At 27.1% G+C, this 22,427-nt stretch overlaps 1 long non-coding RNA gene across 1 annotated transcript; it reads right to left on the bottom strand.

The window, feature by feature from the left end:
- Positions 1-4,229: 4,229 nt before the first annotated feature.
- Positions 4,230-5,388, bottom strand: LOC105110568 (uncharacterized). The gene is made up of 3 exons (XR_839498.1): positions 5,343-5,388; positions 4,903-5,090; positions 4,230-4,632 (listed from the first exon to the last, which is right to left on the bottom strand). It is a non-coding gene; the product is annotated as an uncharacterized LOC105110568 (long non-coding RNA).
- Positions 5,389-22,427: the final 17,039 nt, after the last annotated feature.

Consider the following 22,427-nt stretch of genomic DNA (forward strand, 5'->3'; position numbering starts at 1 on the left):
TAGTAGTAGTAGTAGTAGTAGTAGTAGTAGTAGTAGTAGTAGTAGTAGTAGTAGTAGTAGTAGTAGTAGTAGTAGTAGTAGTAGTAGTAGTAGTAGTAGTAGTAGTAGTAGTAGTAGTAGTAGTAGTAGTAGTAGTAGTAGTAGTAGTAGTAGTAGTAGTAGTAGTAGTAGTAGTAGTAGTAATAATAATAATAATAAAGAAAGAGAAGAAGAAGAAGATGATGAGAACTTTGAGATGGAATATTAATGTAACGATTAAACAATGATAATAACAAATGTCAAGGTTAGAGGTTCCACTAATGGTATATCAAACAAGTATAGTATAAACTCTTATTATTGAATTGGAAACCACACACAAAGGAGGTTCCAATCAGATTATATATTGTTAACATGATTACATTAGTCATCTTATTCAATTAATGCTAATACTTGTAAATCTCGTCAAGCATTCATGATTATAACTTATGTTAACAACAAATCAAGTTCCTTTCATAGCTCAGGTGTCGGTTATACCATACATTATGGGCTATGAAAGTGCCAAGCATTTGTTGTACCAAGTGTTATACAACATAAATCAAGATTAGTCATTTAACAAGCAAAGTATTAAAGAGTGAACAAGATAGCAAATATAAAACATGTTAGTATCAAACATTAAAGTCCATATTAAGTTTACATTATACTTATTCTTACACCATTAGTGTAACCTTTTCACCTTGACATAATTAACTTAGCTAGACATAATGAAAGAAAGCAAAATAGATAAACAAAATAAGAACATAAAAGTTAACTAAGTAAAGGAAAGGAAATGAAAGGCATAAACTTAATATTAATGAAAACAAAGCATAAAAAATACAAAGAGAGAAAGGAAGAGCATGATCTTGATCTGAACACCAAGATGCCTAAATGCATGGCAAATGCCTCCTTTTATAGGCCAAAATTGGGAACTATTGATTTGATGACTAATTGATAAGTGGGTGACCAACTTTTGACTTGGTGACAATCCTTATCTTCTCTTGTCTGCCCAAAACGTCATTGATAACGTCAAAATTGGAGCCAGTTGTAAACATGAAAGTTGTAGGCAATTGTCTCAGCTTTCTTGTGTAAAAACTTCAGCTCATTTGGACTTCTAGAACTCCAGATATGGCCAAAATACCGAACAGTGCTCGGGCTGGAAGACAGATTCGGGCTTCTTTGTTGTTGCTACAATTTGGACTTGATAATGGCCTTTTTAGATCTTGGGCTCCATATGAAAGTTGTAGGCCTATGTCTTACCTTTCTATCCATATAAATTGGACCTAAATCTGAGATCTGTAGCTCTAGATATGACCCAATTACCGAACAGTGTTCCGGTTTGGATTGCACCGACATCTCTTTTCTAAGTTTGGCCATCTCTTTATCCTTGCAATTTAAGTTCTTCAAGTCATCAATCAATCCTTTCATTTATGTGATAGACCTGCATTAAAAATAGACATTTACCACAATTTATAGGTATCTTATATTATTAGATATATTATTATAAAACATATTTTAGTTAAGGAGTTATTGATACTTCAAGTGCAAAATGATGATATAAAACCATGATAAAAATGCACTTTTAAGTACTAATCAGCTTGCTTGTGTTTGTTTCTTTTATACGACTTGGCAATTGTGGGAACTTTGTTGGGTGAGCGAAACACATAGTCGTAGGAAACACGAGCGAAAATAGGAGGCAAGGCTGAGTTTAGTTTGGGACTAGACTGCCGCATTGGGTTGAATTGTGTTGCGAAAAATTTAACCCCGTGACAACTACCATCAATTTCAACTCTTTAAGATTTGAAAGAGGGTTGTTAACTATGATTTGAGACACCAACATTGGAAGGAGAATGTGTTTTACTGGTTGATGTTTGTTTGTTTGGTTTAAAGAATGAAAACATAGTTTTTCCTCTCTTGTTTCCTTGATTTTCCATTATAATTTATAACATATTCAAGCAAAATAGATTAGGGAAGTTAGGTGCAAGATGAAAAGATACTAATGCCATAATAGAATATTACATGCAGAATATACAATGATAAACTAGTGATGCAAACTACTAAAAGATTTGGAGAACTTAACTTTGAAATAACCATTAAATTATAAGTACTATACTACTAGTGTGCTAGCATGAATTAATTTTTAGGGTATAGTCTATTGTTTATTCCACTAACAATCTACTATAATTAATGTGAAACATTAAATTCAAAATAAAAAGTTGGGGCTTGTAAATTCTTACCTGATGATTTTACATTTTTACAGCTCTCTTTATAAATTCTTCTTCAAAATTCAAGCAAAATTGTATATTGTTGAGAAGAAAAATAGCTAATGGTTAATGGCTGTTGTTGCAAGGAAAAAGGGAACGCTAGGTTTATATAAAAATTAAAAGGAAAAGTAGCTTATCAAAAAATTTTAACCTAAGTTATAACCCCCCACAGCCTTATAAAAGGCTCTGTGTAGTTCAGTGGTGTCACATACTCTACACCATGAGCATTAATCACGCCATTGCTAGCAGAGAATATATTTCATTCCAGCAACAGAAAATCTTCTTCATTATCAAACCTCATTAGCGTTCTCTCCAGCAATCCTTCTGCACCTTGTACAGCAATAGTAGCAGCAGCGTTGCAGTCTCCCAAAACCAGCGTAGCAAAGTTCATGAGGCATGTAGTTTTTGTTTTTAAAAATAGTCATGACACCATTTAATTGTTCTTGTTTGGTAAAGAAATAATATAATGAAAAAAGTTTGCACATATTTCAAGTATTATGGAAAAAAGAGAGAGAGGTGATGGTATAATTTTTGGTTTGATCTTAAAAACGTTAGGGCTTCCTTGTTTCTTTGTTTATGGATTTGGGTTTTCAATATCTTTTGCTTTGAAAGGAAGGTTGGGCCATTTAATTCTTTAGCCCATTTCGGTCAAGTTTGTTTTTATGTTAAAGAACCCGTCTATAGGGCTTAGGTTAGGTCTACAAGAAGCTTAAAGCCATGTTCGGCTTAACAGGAATTTATCAAAGAAAAACACAATTTTTAAGGAGTCTGTATGGTTTGTTTGGCAATCACATCCCAACAAAATTCTCATTTTTATGTCATAGTCTAATTTTAATAAATTTTAAAAGTTTTAAAAGATTATTTTACAATTAATTTTGAGTTCCCAACCTCTTTTTACCCTCCTATATTTAATATTTAGAATTGTGACCTCCACACAAGGTATTTTTCCGGTATTAAACAAATCAGTATCCTTCCACAAAAACAATAAAATTTTTCTTTTAAAAAATATATTTAAATATTTTTATTGTATATAGCAAGTCTCTTAAATAAAAATTATATTTGCATAAAAAAATAAAGAAATACATGGCATGATTTAACATCTTTAAATACTAAAAAATCAACAAAATTAGTTTTTATTTTTCATATATATTGGATTTAATAACTAATGTATTAAAGTCATAAAAACTTAATCAATTATATTTTTCTTATACCAAGACCAAAAGATTGATGTCTTCTCTCAAATGTAAGAGTATCGAAGTAATAAATAATCCAGCAAGACTAAGATCAAATTACAAGGAAATTATCTATATAAACTATAAATAACAACAACAATAATAGTAATAGTAATAATAATAGTAACAATAATAATAATAATAAGTTAAAGAGGACTTTGAGATTGTAAGATTAATATGAGAATTAAATGATGATAAAAAAAAATATCAATGTTAGAGGATCCAATAATGATATTTCAAACAAATATCTAGATATAACCTAATGACTGAATAGTGTTTCATTTTAGACCAAACCAGTATTACTTTTCTAAGCTTCACCCTCTCTCTGTCTTCTCAATTTCAGTAGTTGAACTCATCAATCAATCTTTTAATTTATGTGATAGGCTTGTATTTAAGATGAATATTTATCATAAATTAAAGGTATCTTATAGTATCAGACTTCTTATTATAAAACATGTTTTAGTTAAGGAAATATTAATACTTCAAGTGCAAAATGCTAATATAAAACCTTTATAAAAATACATTTTTAAGTATTAATTACCAGACTTGGAGACCAGTTGTAGTTCATAATGACCAAAATACCAAATAGCAACTCATATTTTTTATTTTTACTAATAAATGACAAGAATTCCTTATCTTTTCCACATTTTTCATCATCATAAAGATTTTAATTTGAAAATATGATTATCGCGACATTGCACACATCCAACAACTTTGTCAACAATAAAACCACATATAATGTTATTCTGCTTATCTATCCATTCTTGATTATAGTTATAACCATGACCAGTTTTACCTAAGCACCAATGGTTTATCTACTTGAGGCTTGTGGAATGAGGTTGGAGGAGAATTGGAAGGCTATTTACGGGCATGGGAAATGAAATATCCAAAACCTTCTCTTCTAGAATAATTTTTTCCCATTTAAATTTCGTTACCATATTGTGCATACAAACAAGAATCTCCAACCGAGCACTCTTTTTTCCTGCATACATGCGAGGACCTCCTCCAAAAGGAACAAAAATATAAGGTGTAAGGCTGCTTTCTTCGAATCTTGAAGGATCAAATCTCTCTGGATTTGGAAAATATTTGGGATTTTTATATGTAGAATGCACACTTCAATGAACCTGCAGGTTGACGGATACAAAAATATTAAACTTCATTAATCATAATAAAGTTGCTATGTAATTTGGATGGGCATTACACAACTACTTTTTCTTCATTACTAAGCCACAAGCTCTAGCTTGACAGGAGGTTGTGTTCTTCTTCCAATAAGCAATATCAAGAATTTTCATCATTTCAATTTTTAATAAGCAAAAGGGATCATCTCTAATTATAGTAAGCAAAATATTCATCAGGAACTAGTCCTCAAGCACTTGACATTAACTAATACTCACCTTTCATCCTTTTGGAATGATAAAACCAGCATAAAAGAAATTAGTTATAGCCTCTCTGAAAGCTCCTTGAGCAAGCGAAGAAAACCTCATCGCCTTGCAAACCACACACCACGAATACTTCATCTTTTGGATATTATTCCAATTTAATAACTCTCCTGGAGCTTTAAACATTGCAATCTCTGTTTGTTCTGTAAAGCAAACACCATTGAGTTGTATTCAATTATACTTTAGAGCAGTTATACTAATTCTCCTTTATATACTGAAAAAACTTATACATAAAGAATAAGTATTATCATAAACTTTTAAACTGATAAAATGAAAAGAATTGTATTTAGGAATTAATACCAAAAACAAGGCATTAGACATCCCAGATAAATTATCATCATGAATGATAGTGAAAATATTCAACAACAATAATAGGATGGAGAGAAATATCATACCCTTCAAAACCTTGTAATAGATACAGGGGTGTTGGGTAAGATAGTAATCTCTTTATAATTCATAGTTTTCTCATTATCATTTGATGTAATTAGCATACGAGTTAATAAATCAATAGCTCTCATGTCATCTTTGTTGTCTGATATCAACTCTTCTTCCCTCTGTTTCATAATTGCTAACAACACTTCACAAATCATTTTGCCTCCTTTGATTGCCCTGTTGTAAGTTGTACTAGGAAAATTTATAGGAACTGAAATTATACCATCTATAACTAGAGCGAACTGATTTGTAAGTCTAGTTACATGGTCGGGATCCCTGATTCTCATAAACAACCTATTAGTGCAAATGTCTACTTTTTAGACAGTGGAAACACTCTAACTTATTTGTGTGGATGCTAGTCTATCTCCAAGTGCTCCCTAGCCATAGAATCTATAATAGGAATGTAATGCTATAAAGCTTCTAGCTTAAGAAATTCGGGTAGAAATCTGCACAACTCAGTAGTCTCTTCTATGGAAGAGTTATCAACATGCTCAGGAAAATAGATGATTTTCTTTATTGTACGTGCCCACCGGGTAGCGACATGCTTGTTTTCATTTAAGAACATAAACTTGTTCCCTAGAGCACTATAGAACATAGCATATTATCCTAAAAAAGGAAGTTTGAAAAACCCTTGTAGAATACTTTTTCATTCTATCATTCAAGAACTTTTCAGGAGTTCCTCATTTTCCTGCCATCACAAATCCCCATGCTTCCCCAATGATTGGCCATCTTGTTCTTCCATGAGGAAACTTGATGTTGGAGGACTTCTTCTTGTAGACCAGAAAGATGAGAGAAAGGGATACGAAAAAGATAACAAGGTGGATGAAATATAGAAAGAAGAGATCACCCATGTCTCAGCACATTACTAAACATCCTCTAGGCATCAACATGCTTTGTAATCATCTTCTTTTCGATAAATCTAAATGCCATTACAAGTGCAATAATTATTTTCTACAATGCTTCAACATCAACTCAAGATTACTAAAACAAAAGCATTTTCTTGCCTTGTTATTTCAAATGAAACGATTATAATGTAATATCAGAACCTAGAGAAACAAAAGACAAGTTGCATCAGCTACCTAGGGTTTTTTGTGAAACCACCTTAGTAGAGCCAGTGAGGAAGAAAATGAACATTTATGAGCATGAAGAAAGCCAAATCCTCCTCTATTTATGGAATAACTAAAATCAGTGAAAGTTAAAAGTTCTTGAAGTAATTTTCTGATTTATAAAATTAAATTTCATAGCATGGTTTGGAATTTGACATTTGTTTTTTTTCAATATGTTGTTGAGGATGGATAAGAAGGTATGGAGATAGAATTTAACATCAATGCCATACACCAATAAGGTAAAGTAGATAAGATATTTAACAATTATTTTATGACTTGTGATGTCAATTTTTTTTACAAACCTAAACAATACCTTCAAGCTATGAGTAAACTATAATTTAATCCTATAACTATTTGAAATTAAGTTAAATTATTTTGTAATTTCATAATTAATTAGTCCCTTTATCAATTTTTATGGTTTTTAATTGAATATTACTTTGTTCCAATAATTTTATTTTCATTTCTCATCAATTTTTTTATATTTTCTATTTTTTTCTTCTATTTTAAAAAAATATTGCATAAATTAGGGAGGAACCGTGAAATAGACAAAAAAAATGATTAAGTTATAAATAGATTTAGGAATATAGAAACCAATTAATTAGTTTTTGAAATTAGAGGGACTATTTAATTTGTCTTTCTTTAAATTATGGAACTACTTCTTAATTTACTCCCAAGTTTAGTTAACATATTTTTGTAACAATTTTGATTTCTTAATGGAGCCTTTTGCTAGGATTCTTACAAAATAATATCACTTTTTAAGGGGGAAAATACAACTTGAATGGAATCAATAATCATACATAGATTAGAAGACTTTATAGTGAATTTTTGAAATTGGAAAGATAAAATTAATAAACAAAATTATTTTGTAAAAAATATTATTAGTTAAATTTTTTAAGGTTTTATCCTTTTCAATACCTTTTAATATACATTTATTGATTATTAAAATTACTGTAAAAGATCTCTTTATAATAAAAACTTACTAAGTGATGCCATTTTATTACATATGTAGGAATAAAAAAAATCATACTTACCCCTCATTCTCATATAAAAAAAAACTTTGATTCTTTTTTATCATTAGAATAATGCTCTTCAAGTCAGGCCATTACTACCTTATATTTTATTTTCTTCAACCTTAAGTAATTCTTTTACTTAATAATTGATTATCATGTTATGTAGTTGATTCACTCTAGTAACCTTATATTTATACCAATGCAAGGATATTTTAACTAAATACAAACAATAAACATAAATACAATAACATAGTTAAAGTTTAGTAAAATAGCTTAGCTTAATAGTAACTCATACTTTATATGGTATTTAGTAGTTATTTTAGTAGCTTTTAAAATCTTAGGCTTTCTAAACAATTTGTTCTCAATCACCAAATCTGTATTCATAACCTTGAAAGCATGAATATCTCCATCTGTTTTTCCTCTTAACTTTTATGTAAAGTACTAGCATATTTTTCATTATAAATAAAATCTCTTTCTTTTTTATAATTATTAACCTTTCATTTACTATATATTTGAGCCTTTGATACAAAGATGATTATGTTGCTCCCACAACATATATCTAGAGTCATCCTAATAATATATTATAGAAAGGTTGAATATAAATTACTTATAGAGTGACCTAAAATTATTATGGCTCAATCACCAACATACATTGATGTCACCAATCACTTGTCTTAATGAACCATTACAAGACAACACCATTATGTTACTTAGATCTATATGGGATACATCAACTATTAAACAATCTAAGATGTTTCTTGGAAGCTTATTAGAGGCGGACCATTATCTATCAATACTTTGGATACAACATAATCTTTATATTGATCGTGATATGCAATAATTTATTGTATCAAATACATTTCAGACCTGATTCATCTTTATAAAATATAGGTAATTGGTGGCTTGGATTCTTTTCATTAAATATTTTATGAAATTATATGATATCTTGATTAATATATGCTATATTAAAAACCTCTTAGAGATCCAATTGATAAGATTTCAAACTCAAGATAACAGAGAGTATGGATATCCATACAAGGTTTTTTTTAGTCGATCAATCATGTTGTAGCCATTATGTTTCATCAATTTAAGAAATTTAGTGGTTTCCTTATTATATATTAGCTTATAGACTTTGTTATATTGGGTAAGCACTTTCACTACCCTTTTCTTTTTTTATCTTCTTTTGCCATTTTGACATTTTTTAAGTAAAACATCTTTCATTCTTGTCAAACCCCCAACTTTAGTATATATGATCTGTATGATAGGATTTGACTCCTTATTATCAGAGATGTATTCATCATTATAAAAAAAAACATTAATAGTTAATAGTGATCATATAAGTTAGGCTAAATAAAATCATTCTTTAAAGACCATTTTATGTTGATTGATACCTACATACCTTTATTTTTTAAATATTTACTCATTGAAACCATAACATCCCCACCTTATCATTAATCATATTATTCTTAAATCACAACATACCTATGATAATCATGCTCGTAACTCCGTAATGGAATTCATTATAGTTATTGATATCATGTCGTGACTCATGATGAATTTATAGTACTTATCAAGATTCTTAATGACATGTGTTTTGAAAGATGCCTTTATGTAATTTTCTTGGATCACTTGTCAAACAAAATTTTCATTGTCATCTTCAAGATGCCTTTTTGTCTATAATACTCAACGTCATACAATATCATACAAATAACTTATTCCTTTATAGCAACGTGGTTTGGTAAAGGGTTTGTGTTCATATTTGGGGCATTCCAGCTCCCATCAAATGTTATCCAACCCTTCCTATTGAGATGCATCTTGCATTTGAATACATTATAATTATCAATGTTATGTCTAACAACTATAATGGTTTTCACATTTAAGGTTAGGTTTGTGCAATAAAGGTATAGTGGATAAAGGGGTCTTTGTGGCTTAAGAGCAATTTTTCCAATGCTAATGAACATTGCTCCTAATGGTAGTAGAAGAATTGACAATGTTTCCTAATTTTTTTATATTTTTATAAGGCTGGTTGCTCAGGCTAACTTGAGTGTTTGATGTAGATTGGTTAAAGAATGGTTAATTTTATAGAAAATTATTTTATTGATAAGTAAGGAATTGTGAAAATTAGATTAATAATCAATGTGGTTATAGATGGTGTCAAAATGAGTGGTCGAAGATTGTCATTATTAGACATCTAATTATTTTTCTAATATTCTCTGCGTAAAAATTTATTGGTTTCCACCTAGTGATTGTCATTTTACTTTCCTATAATCCATCTTTTCTTTTTGTTAACTTTAATAGTGTTTAAGATTCTTCTTACCTTTACTGCCTGCTCAATTCTTTCACTTACAACAATAATATCAATAACACATTGTTCTAAATTGCCAACTAAATATTCACAGTATGGATCTTTGAATACATTTAAGAAGAGCATGATCATTTTCTTATTAGAAGATGATAGACATGTCATCCACTTCATGATACATTTAAACATACTCCATAAGAGACTCTTTGGATTCTTTTTCTATTTTTTGCAAACTTGATTGATCTAGAGCCACATTCATATTGAACTTAAACTATTTTATAAAAGCATCTACCAAATCTAGCCACCTTCATATCTTAGTATTATTCATATTCATGTACTAATTTAGCATTGTATCACTTAAAATTCTATGGAAAAAAAGTGGATTAAAAGCATATTTTCATGGACTACTAAAGCCATTTAATTGAAATATACCTATAAGTATATAATGGATTATTACGTGCCATTGCAGTTGATAAACTCCAACACCTTAAACTTTTTAGGTATTTTGATGTTATGCACAACACACATTTTAACTGTTTTTACTAGGTTATTAAGGTTTATTCCTTTTATTGCTAAAAACTATTTTCTATTATATACAACTTTTCACAATCAAACTTTTCTATAATCTTAACCCTTAAATTTTCTTTACCAATAAGAACAAAAGTTATAGCAACTTAGGCTTGTGGTGCTTATTAAAAAACCCATGAATAAGGAATACATTATGTATTAGGACTTAAGAGAAGCACTTGGTATCCCTTGGCTTGATATGGAAAAATGATAGTTTTGATTATATTGGTTACATTAAACCGATATTTAAGGTGAATTGATTTTTTTATCTTAGTTTGATCCCTATTAGAGGTCCCCTACCTTAATGGTGCATGTAAAAACCTAATAAATTATAATTCTAACAAAATAAATAAAATATTAAATAGAGTAGATAAAAAGATTGACGTTATTGTAAAGGGATATAATAGAATAAAAGAGAAGGTGTTGTGGTGTAAATTAGATAAAAATAAATAAATTGATGAACAAAAATAGAAATAAAAAGTAATGAGGGCCATTGTGTAAATATAAAAAAATTTAGACTATAAATACTTCATTTCTCCTCTCTTGGCTGATGGTTTAAAACAAAGAGAGGGAAAGGATTTGTGTGGTTCTTTTCTACTTAAATTCTTGTTGATTTCACTAATAAAAATGTGTAATTAAATGATTAGCTTAGTTATTTTAATATGGTGAGTGTTTTGGAAGGAAAAATTTAAGCTGGGGTTTGAAAAGGAAGGAGAAGAAGGCTTGATTTTTTTTCTTGCATTCTTTCCTTAAATTATTATTAAATGAGGTAAATAACATGCTCCAAATGATTAATTTCTTTAATTTTATGTTTGGTGAAGGATTATTTAAAATTATACGAATATGAAAATGTGGGTTTAATGATATAAATTATAGGAATAATGTAAATTATGATTTAACCATGTTAGAAAGCATGAATTATGATTGAACAAGTGTTTAATTTTGAATAAAAAAATAAAATTTTGTTCTCTCTTTTTATTAGAATTGTCGGCAAAAAAAAAACAAAATTAGGGGATTTAATGTCTTAATGGAATTGTTTGGAGAATGTGGTAAAAATATAGGTTTATAAGTGTTATTATATGAAATGAGTTTTCAAGAGAAAAGAAAATTCCTAACTTTCTCCTTTAGGTGAATTTCAAAAAAAAAATAGAAAAAATTTAGTTTTGATAAATTATTGAGAAATCTTAACAAATTGCAAATAATTGATGTTGATAGGTTAACTAAGTAATGATTTTTGTATAAATAATTAAAAAAGAGATTTTATACTCCTCAAAATGAAAGTTTAATCAAACTTAATTAAGAATGTTGGGTTTAATTATGAAATGTATAGTTGGTATTAAAATTATACTAGTTCAAATGAATGAACAATGACATAGTAAATTGTGTTGGTAGGGAGAAGATCGCGGGATCTAATCAATAACAAAGAACATTTTTCTTACGCACAAATATTATATAGATGTTCAATATTTTGAGGTAACTAAATAGCTTATTTTTAAATGATTTGTAGAAGGATTTTTATAGTTTGTAATCTAGTATAAGTTTCTTTTTAAAAAACAAAGAGAGATAGTATAATACCTTGTTGAATTGGTGAGTTCTAAAAAATTATTTCTTGGTTAATATAAATAATGTCTCGTTGAATGAGCAAGTTCAGAAAATTATTTCTTTGTTAATGAAAATAATATCCTATTGAATAAGCGAGGTTAGAAAATTATTTCTTAATTTCTGGGTTAATTAGATAAATACTAGGCATAATAGATAGATTGTAAAATTTACTTGACTTAAATTGAAGTTAAATATATGGGTTGTTAGAAACACTCTTGGTATTATTGTAAATTTATTTTTATCTAGGAAGCATTTTAAGAGTTTATGAAATTATTAAAGATGAGATAATTCATTTAATGATGCGATAATTACTTTAATATATATGAATAGTTAGTCATTAATCAATTATTTATCAAAATATGCAATTTTAATCATGATTAATATGGTCATGTTTTTAGATATATCGCACCTTCAAACTAGAAAATAGATGCATGGATAGATAATTTTGTTAAGAAATTGATATAATTAGAAGAACTATTATTTTATTGTAATACACTATTATATTTAAGAATTGTAATGTTTAACTTAATTATTTGTGTTATGTAATTTATGATGTTTTTATTATTAACTTGAATTATGGTTTGTTATATACATATTTTGAGTACAATTACCTTTGAAAGAAATTGATATATGCTATGAATTAATTAGCTTTAAATATTTGTTTTATAGAAAAATAGAAATAAGATATTTGATATTATGGTTGAGTTTTAAAATTTCAAATAATGGGATAAAAATTATTATTGATGTTTACAGATTCAGAAATACTGAGTCGATAACTTGGTATCAAAAAAATATAAAGCAAACTCTACTAAAATTTCAGTAATATATATACACACACACAAATTAGTAACCACGAATATATATCATATAATTTGAATTAATATAATTGGGGTAGTTAATGTATAACTTATAATGGTTGCTCAAACAGGCTAGAGAACTTAATAACCTCTTCTTGTAGACTCTTTATCTCCCATTTGGTGGATTTATTCTAGATGTAACCTAGAAATGAATGAAATATCCATTTTTTGAAGAAAAAAAAGGTTCAAATCCTTTTTCGACATGAGTGTTCTATATTAAAAATAATTTTCAATTATTCATCTTAAATCATTTTATGTATGTATTAACATACTAATAGAAAAAGTAACCTGCTCTATCTGTACTTCAAATAGTTTAACTTTAACAATGTTTATGGTTCTACATTATTGGTTGATAGAGAATCAAAATCTATTTACCAATGAATCACAAAATGCTATGGTTCATAAAGATCATTTCTTAATTTATTTAGGAGTAATTCGTTGGATTATGCACCTTATCTTTTCTAGTTAAATTTCCTAGTTTAAACAAAAAAAAAATTGAAAATGGTTCATTCTAGCCTATTATTGAAATAAACAACTTGCACACACTCCTTTTCCAAAAAAAATCAATACACCAAGTACTACACTTAGATTTATTGGATTTGTTGCTAAAATATCGCTATTAAACACAGAACTCCCAATGGATGACCAGTGACCTAATAAAATGAAAGAATTTATTATACTTTTCATAATTTCCTCTTTTTTATAAATCTTATAGACAGACTAATTATCTATTTTATTTTTTATTTTTTATATTTTTTTAGATTATTTTATTTTATATTTTTTTATTCATTTACCTGATTCTAAATAGTAGCTAGAGTAAAAAATGTATTCAATTTCTATTAATTAGAAATAGATTTTTTTCAATTGTAAATTTCTAATTAAGAACTTATTAGAATTGGGTATCAGGCCTCGTGTCAAATTGCGAAATATCATTGATCTTTAACTAATTATGCACTTTAATATAATTTTCAAGAGTAAGCATTATAGCTTGTTTCCAATACTCCAAGCCTCTGTAATTTTAGAATCTCCCTGCCGAATGGCTTATTGTCCTTGGTCGGAATAGGCGAGTAAATTCCTTCCCTTGGAACTGTACTTAAGGGTTTCCTAACTCATATGGCTCAATAGTCACTCCTTTTAATGTCCTTTTTTTTTCGAGTTAATCAAAAGAGGTTAACTACATGAGTTTCAAACTTAAAATTTGATTTTATTAATTAATAATAATAATAACAATCCATTTTGAACCAATAAGTAGCATTTTATTGTTGTTGTTTTTGTTACTACTATAATGCTACCTAGCAATTAAGTAAAAATAAAAATAAAAATGGGTGGATGGTTAGAAACACCAAGATATATATAATTGGACTAACTAAGAAAAGAGAAGGAAGAAAGTGAATCAGTATACTAATTCCCCATCCCCCAATCAATCCTTCTAAATGGGTTATTTTCCCAATAAAAATAAAACAGAATAAATAATTATAAAATTAAAATCCTGATAGAATTTGAAAAAGCAAGTAGCAAGTACAAGATAATAAAAAAATGTATATTTTTTTATAAGATTAGATTAAAAAAATCAAATATAAGATTAAATAAAAGGATTTGCAAATAAAAGTGTTAATGCTATAACCAGTTTATAAATTGTTAAAGCTTCCATAAAAGCCAAACTAAACAATAAAGTACCTTTTATAGCTTGGCTCGCAGTAGTACCTTGACCAACCCCAAGTTTAATGGCCAACCCAATAGCAATAATGGAAGCGGAAAAAATCAATGGAAGACGGACTTGCCATATAAATATTGTATTAGAGGATATATCATATAAAGAATATAAAGAAGATTTTCTATGAAGAATATGAAAAATATAATATATACTTAAAAAAACTAAGATGTATAAAAATAAATAAAACTAAACACACACATATGATATTTGATGGTATATATACTAGTGGGGGATTATGAGATAAGAAATAAACCCACTTGGTTTTAAATTTGGTATAACTCAAGATCATTATTCTATTTGGTTTTCACAACCAAACTTGTACAAATTAGAGAAATAATACCATTTCCAACAATCCAAAGATTAAAATCTTTGTAATATTTTGAATCATTCATGAACATTATAGCAAATAAAATTAAAATATTTATAGCTCCCACATAAATAAAAAGCTACGTCGCAGCTACAAAATGAGAGTTTGATAAAATATAGAACATGTATATACAACAAGAACCAATCCTAATGAAAAGGCAGAAAAAATTGGATTGACAAGTAATACCACTCCTAGACCTCCTAATATAAGACCTAATCCCAGAAAGATTAAAAGAAAATCATGTATTAGTCTGGGTAAATTTATTATATGTAAAATAAAAGATAAAAAAAATCAAATTCCTCTTTGTTTTTCAATATATATATATATATAGTGTTGTGGATTCCAAGATGAAGTTGAACAACTTATAATTTTATTTTATTTTGCACTTATTTGTTATGCATATATACAAAAATAAATATAATGTAAAAATTAACGCAAAAGTTAGATTAAGTATATATACTTGTTATTGTTAAAGTTTTCTACTCCGAGGACAAACTAGGTTGAACTTTTTAAAACAATTCTCATTGAAGACATCAAGCTCATAAGAATTTTAACTAACTTAAAAAATATTTGTCAATCATGAGAAACAAACTCTTATTGTAGTTTTTCCTCGTACAAAATTATTTAAACATAAATCAAATATTAAATACTAAGTCATTAGATATCTAGAAAGTGTGATGGAATGTCTTTTTATTAATATAAAAATAACAATTTACAAAGCTTGTAAAATACAAACTTGTTCCAGGGAGTATTGTACATCACAAAACTACTTTGCTTATTCTTTCCACATTTTTAAACTTAGATATGTTACGACTTTAATGATATAATATCGTATCAAACCATAGTACTGTGTTGCATGTGAGTGGCATCGTAATGATTATTATTTTGGATTAGAGTTATTAGGAAAATTTATTTTAAAAAAAAATACACATTAAAATTTTAGAATCTAGTTGTATGCACACTAAATAAAACATATTTTTTGTATTGTTGAAATGAGGAATTTTTTTAGAAATTTTTGAAATTTTTAGAAATTTCAATAAAACATCAATATAGCAAAGGCTGAATAATGATAAGCCTATGTGAATTGTCAATTATTGATCGTGAATAACAAAGGCTGAATGTTGATAAGCTTTTGTGATTAGGGTGCATGTTTGGAAACGCGGCTAGCTCTCAAAAATTTTATATATATATATATAATTGTTTTGATTTACTAATACCAAAAATAAATTTAAAAAACAAAAAAAATATTATTTAAATATATTTTAAAAATACTTTAAAATGAAATCACTATCAAAACACAGTGCATCATCACAAGGGCATTCTTATCCAAAGTTGGAGTATTAATCTAGTCATTGTCTTCTATAAGCTATATTAAAATATGCTGGTTTTCTTATGTTTAGCTTAGAGCATATACTATAAAAAGTCACACTCATGTTCTGAGTATACACATTAACATGTCATGTCACAGCCAAATCAAGTGCACCCTTTTCATCCTATAAATCTTTAGCCATTTGAATTCCTTTCTTTATTTTTTTTCATGATTTCCAAGTGCATGCACCCTTTAATGGGGAATCTCATGAACTCCAGAAACAAGAATTTGAACGTTATATATCAAAGGATTGGCACTTACACCTTTTCTGTCTACAGTTTGGAGCAGAAAAAAGTTGCATTCAATGATAATCATATGTTCATATCGGTCAAAATAAAGTCTGTGATTGTGCTAAGATATTGACTGTGCATGCCATTATTGTTCAGAAATTAGAGCTTCATGGCAATGGAGGGAAATTGAAGCCAGCTAGGAGATTATGCCCAGAAAGCAGCCCTCTAGTAATTTGTAATTATTGGTGCTTACTATCGATGTTGATCATAATTACCTTTTCATGTTTTTGAATTGTATGCGTGTGCAAAAATCTCTTTATATGCATACCTTATAATTATTAGCCATTCAAAATTATTTTTCTTACAACTTGGTCCTCAAATTTTGTTTCTCTCTAATTGTATTCTTATATACCCAAATTCATGACTAAATTATCAAGAATTGTTAAGGAGGGATAAAATTAAAAAAGAGAGAACCAAAGTGTAAAAAGAAAAGAAGAAAAGGTGTGGCGGTTTAGAAAACAAAGCAAAAGGTTCACATTGATCATCTTATTTTTTACATTATAACTTTGTGGTCCCTTTGTTTTTTCAAAAAATCAATTGTGATACAAAACTTTATTTTTTTATTTTTTATCCTTTTATTATTTTTCTTCTACTTTCATCCTTCAATCAATGTGGGCTTCTTATTGAAATTTTTTTATTGACTATTATTTATTTTAATAATTTTTAACGAAATGTTATTATGCTTGTTAATAGAACATAATTTAATCTTTACTTAGTCAACAAATAAGATTTAAGTATTTTTTTCTGAAATTAAAAGACAATACTTATATTTGTTTTTAAGTTTTATTCTATCACTTTTCTCTATGTGTTATTTTTTCATAACTCATTCATTTAGATCAAATATCTACATCAACATCAATCTCTCAATTTTTTTTTAAAATCTCTAATTAAATATCATTTAGTTTTTACTTAGTTTACATATAAAATAATAGTATTTTTTTAATATATACAACTTTACATGATATTTTTTTATTTAATTATTTTCATAAATGTATCTATTTCTACTATTATTTAATTAAAATAATAATTCTAATATACAAAATTATTTAGCACAATTAGATTCATTGTATGCGTTCCTCTGTCTTTTATTCTTTAAAAAACAAAACGAAGTCAATGAATAGCATTGAATTTCAAGTTTGAAGATGAACGGTCTTTCATTAATTGAGGAGTATTTGTTTTGCTTTTTTAAAAAACAAATATTGCCTCGTGTCACCTTCTCTTGCTTTTTAGATGGAACCTTCGAAATTAACTAATGGAAGCTCTGCATTGTCTTCATGCAAAACTACAAGAGACCAATAAATAAATAAATAAATAAAATAGAAATTTTAATTTATTCCTATATAAAAAAATTAATACTTATATATATATAAACTTAGAGGTGTTTAGAAATATTATTTTTTAAAGAATTGTTTTTAGAAAAAGATATCAAATAATATTTTTTTAATTATTAAAAAATTATTTTTAATATTAGTATATTAAATTAAAAACATAAAAAAAAAACAACTGATTTCAAAAACAAAAACGGGCTATAATGAGTTCAAAACGGCATCCTTCTTTTTCTCTTTTTGTATCACTTTTGATCAACGGCATCAAGTCCTTTATGGTTTGTTCACAGTGCTTCACGAACTACCTGTCATGTCCTCGCGGAACAGGCACTGAAGCTTTTTGTGTTGATTAATTTGCAAGCAACCTCTCTCTCTCTCTCTCTCGCTCTACTTTACAGTCCCACACGTAACCTCTGCTTTTGAATTTCCCATGAAAGAAACTTGCTGGAAAACAGATCAGATTCATTTCCATTTTAAAATTCAAAAACAGAGAAACGGACGGACGGCAAATAACCAGTCAACAGCTTCGGCTTGCTTTTAAGGAGCAAGAGAACTCAATGGTTCTTTGGTATTTGTGCGCCCCACTCTCAGATCTTCTTTTCCCTGTTCATTCTGTTTATACTGGTGCCATTTACGGTGGATTGCCATAAGAATTGAGTTCTTCATGGCTATGTTCTGATCTGGTGAATACCAACCTTTGTCTTGCATGATCTGACTGACGACAATGTGGAAGGACGGCATTTTAGTATTTTTCAAGCAAGAACCATCATGCGAAGGGGTACGGGGATCTTCAGAATTTTCCAAGCAGAAAAAAATGGAAAATGAGATTTTAATCACACGACAGGTTCCAGGACTAGTGACACGTGTCAATAAAGGAAATATTGTGATGTTTTCTGGGTTTTTTTTTTTTTTGGGTGGGGATAAGAAAAAATCACGTTGTGAACATATATACTTTCAATTGTTAATCATAATAAATGCTCTATTTCATTATGAGTCATCAAAACCCTTCAACTTAAATTTTTGAAACTTTTTAAGCTTTCAATCCATTTATGTTGTGATAACCCAATTTTTACTCTCTTTAAAAAAAAAAAAAACAAAATTGCATCAAAAGCCTTTTGTAAATAAAATTTGACATTTTTTTTAAGTTATCATTTAAAAAAAAAGATAAAAAAATATGATTTGGTATAAAATCAAACCCATAACAATTTCTTAAAAGTAATGTACAAAGCATGTACAATTAGGTCAAGGATAATTTTGAGAAACTATTATGGGTTTGATTGAAAAGAAAATTGAAGAAGTGGTTGATATGCAAAAATAGTTCTTCTTCTTAAAAAAAAATAGATATGTGAATATAAGCTAGATTTTGTGTTTTACGCTTTTGTTAGGTTTAATCTAGATATTTTATGCCTTTTATTACAAAAATATAAAAATATAGGACTAATTATGTGTTTTGGATTATTTGGAAAACAAATGCATGAATTAAAAATAAATATTGTGTTTTTAAGTTGTAGTTGGGTTTAATCTAGACGTTATATTTTTTTTTCACAAAATATTAAAGAACAAATAGTAGCTAATATGTGTGGGGAAAAAATGCATGTATGAAAACTTAGAGTTTGAATTTTTATGGCTTAGTTGTGTTTAATCTAGGTTTTACATGATTTTTATTTTAAAAAAAGGTTAATTATGTGTTTTTTATAGAAAAAATGCATGAAATAAAAATTAGATTTTTTTAGGGTTTAGATGTGACCTGGACATGGTATGTTTCTTTGACCAAAAAAAAAAATGAAGGTAGAATTGTGGTTTGAAAATGTGTTGTTTTTTTGGATGATGGTGCATGAAAGAAATCTTTGAAGTTTATTAGGTTTTAGTTATGCTTAATCTAGATTTTGTATATTTCTTTGATTATGAATATAAAAGTTATGAAATATATACATGTTTTTTCTTTTTTAAATGATACATGAATGAATAAGAGAAAGGTAGGTTTGGTTTGATTATTTAAGGTTTGTTGGTTATGAAAAGAATTGGATCAATCAATATTTTGTATTTTTAGGCTAATCTTAGTAGTTATCAAAATTAAATCTTTTTTGTTTCAAAGAAAAAAATCAAAAATTTTATAAAAATCAATGAAATCTTTTATTTTAAAGGATTACCATTAGATTTTTTGTTAAATTTTCTAAATCGACAAGATCTTCTATTTATAGAGATTAACATAATTTTTTTTAAAAAAAATTCTAAATTAATGAAATCTTCTATTTTTAGAGGTTAACATGAAAGTTTTTGTTAAAATTTTCAAATCAATGAAATTTTTTATTTTTAGAGATTAATATAAAAAATTTTGTTAAATTTTCCTAATCAATAAAGTTATCTATTTTCAAGTTTAATATCAATATTTTTTGTTAAAAATCTCAAATTGATGAAATTTTTAATTTTAGATAGCATTAGGTTTTGATTAATAAGGGCAACAAATAACCTTTTTTTAGAAAGGATGTGGTACGAATGATGTTAATTTTCTATTTGACATAACTAACATGGTACCTAAGTTTTTAAAATTAATTTTTATTTTAAGATTTTTAATTTTATCTAATTATGAGGTTACAAGTGGCGACTCTATTGTTTTTATTTTTCCCTTAAATTTCATAAAGTTTTTGTTAATGATTTCAATTGACCAACTCTTAATCAATTAGATATAAACACATATTCATTCTATAAACTATCAAATACTCTTGTACGGTGCAAATTTAATCAAATTAATTCTTTAATAAATTAGACTTAACTAATAAATTAGAACATAAAGTGAATGATTGAATTATAAGCATTTATTAAATCGAAAAGAAATTGTAAATAAATAGTTAAGTCCTGTAATATATGTTTTATTTAAAATAGAGCATAAGATGTCAACATTATTGAAGAATTATTAGGTTAGGTTTCATATTTTTTATGCTTTATTTTATTAGTTAAGCTAACCTCATAGTTAAATCCTACATTGACAGTTCCGTCACAATGTACTTTGTTGGTTGGTCTTGGATTATTTATTTGAGTGGCTGTTTTGTGGATATAATAAATAAATAAATATGTATGTATGTACGTATGTATGTATGTATCTTATTAAGGCATTACGTGCGTGCCGGTCTTTTTGTATGTCTTTCCGATGATGCCCTTGAGGTTGTGCCGGTTAAGGCATTACGTGCGTACCGGTCTTTTTGTACTTTCCGATGATGCCCTTGAGGTTGTGCCGCCCATAGCTGGCGATATCAAATTGTGTAATCATGAATTGACAACGATATGATACTCTCTTTTTGTAATTAATTAAAAAGAATAAAAGATAATATTTTTTATTTTAAATTAATTTTATATTTTTTTTATATTATATGGAGCTAATTCAATAGCTAAAGTTAATAATATATTTTAGTGTATATATATATATCTATATGATCCAAGCCGTCTCTACTATGTTATAGTTTCTAAAACTTTGTAAAATAACATCATTGTCCAGTAGCTTTCGAAGAATGTCTCATTTTCTTTTTGAAAAAGACTTTTTTTTATATATGTTATAATATGCAATGGATCTTGGAAGGATAAATATGAGAAAAATATGAAAAGTGAACAAAAAGATAGGAAAACACTATGGGTGATTGTTAAAAAAAAAAATTTAATACAAATTATAGAGTGAAACATTACTAAATCTTTAAGGAATAAAACGTAACTAATAAAATTCTATGGTTTTTTTTTAATTTTAAAAGTAATTATTAAAAAATTATTTAGAGTATGATTGTGGTTGTTTTTAAAAATATTTTTTATTTAGAAATATATCAAAATAATATTTTTATTTTTTAAAAATTATTTTTAATATCAGTGTATTAAAATAATTTAAACATATATTAATTTAAAATGAATAAAAATTTGATTTTTTTTAAAAAATTTAAAATATAAAAATAAAATATATTCTAAGATTTATTATATAGGATTGTTTCGAGGAGAAAAATAGTTACAGCTCATCTCAAATTTGACCGTGTAATAATTATTGGTAATTACTTCCAGTAATTTAAAGTTTCCATTAAATATTAATATACTTTAAAATATTAAAAAATGAAATAACGGGAAGGAATTAAGGGTATTTTAGAGTTTTAACATGATTTCATAAAAGTTTTGAGAAAATGCTAACATAGTTTGAACGAAGCCAGCTTTTAAAAATAACGGTTGTTTTAAAAATTATGTCTCTCTCAATCTATTTAATATATTTAATTTTATGAAGATTTAATAATTAATAAATGAGATTCAAGATTTAATAATAAAAAAAATAAATCTCCAGAAATATATTAAAATTCTCTTTTTTATATATCAAAATAATATATTATTTCAAATGACAGTTATGTACAAAAATAATATTATGAAACAAGGTTGTATTCAAATTGTGTTACTGTGATAAAACTCTTTACAAACTATTCTATTTTTTCTTTTTCTTTTTTTTTTAAAAAAAGGAATCAAAGCAAAACCTTATTACTCGGAGAAAATCAAATGTGAAGAACACATCCTGTGATT

Source organism: Populus euphratica, unplaced genomic scaffold, assembly GCF_000495115.2.
Source record: "Populus euphratica unplaced genomic scaffold, PopEup_1.0 scaffold257.1, whole genome shotgun sequence".
In the NCBI taxonomy this organism is placed as follows: domain Eukaryota; kingdom Viridiplantae; phylum Streptophyta; class Magnoliopsida; order Malpighiales; family Salicaceae; genus Populus; species Populus euphratica.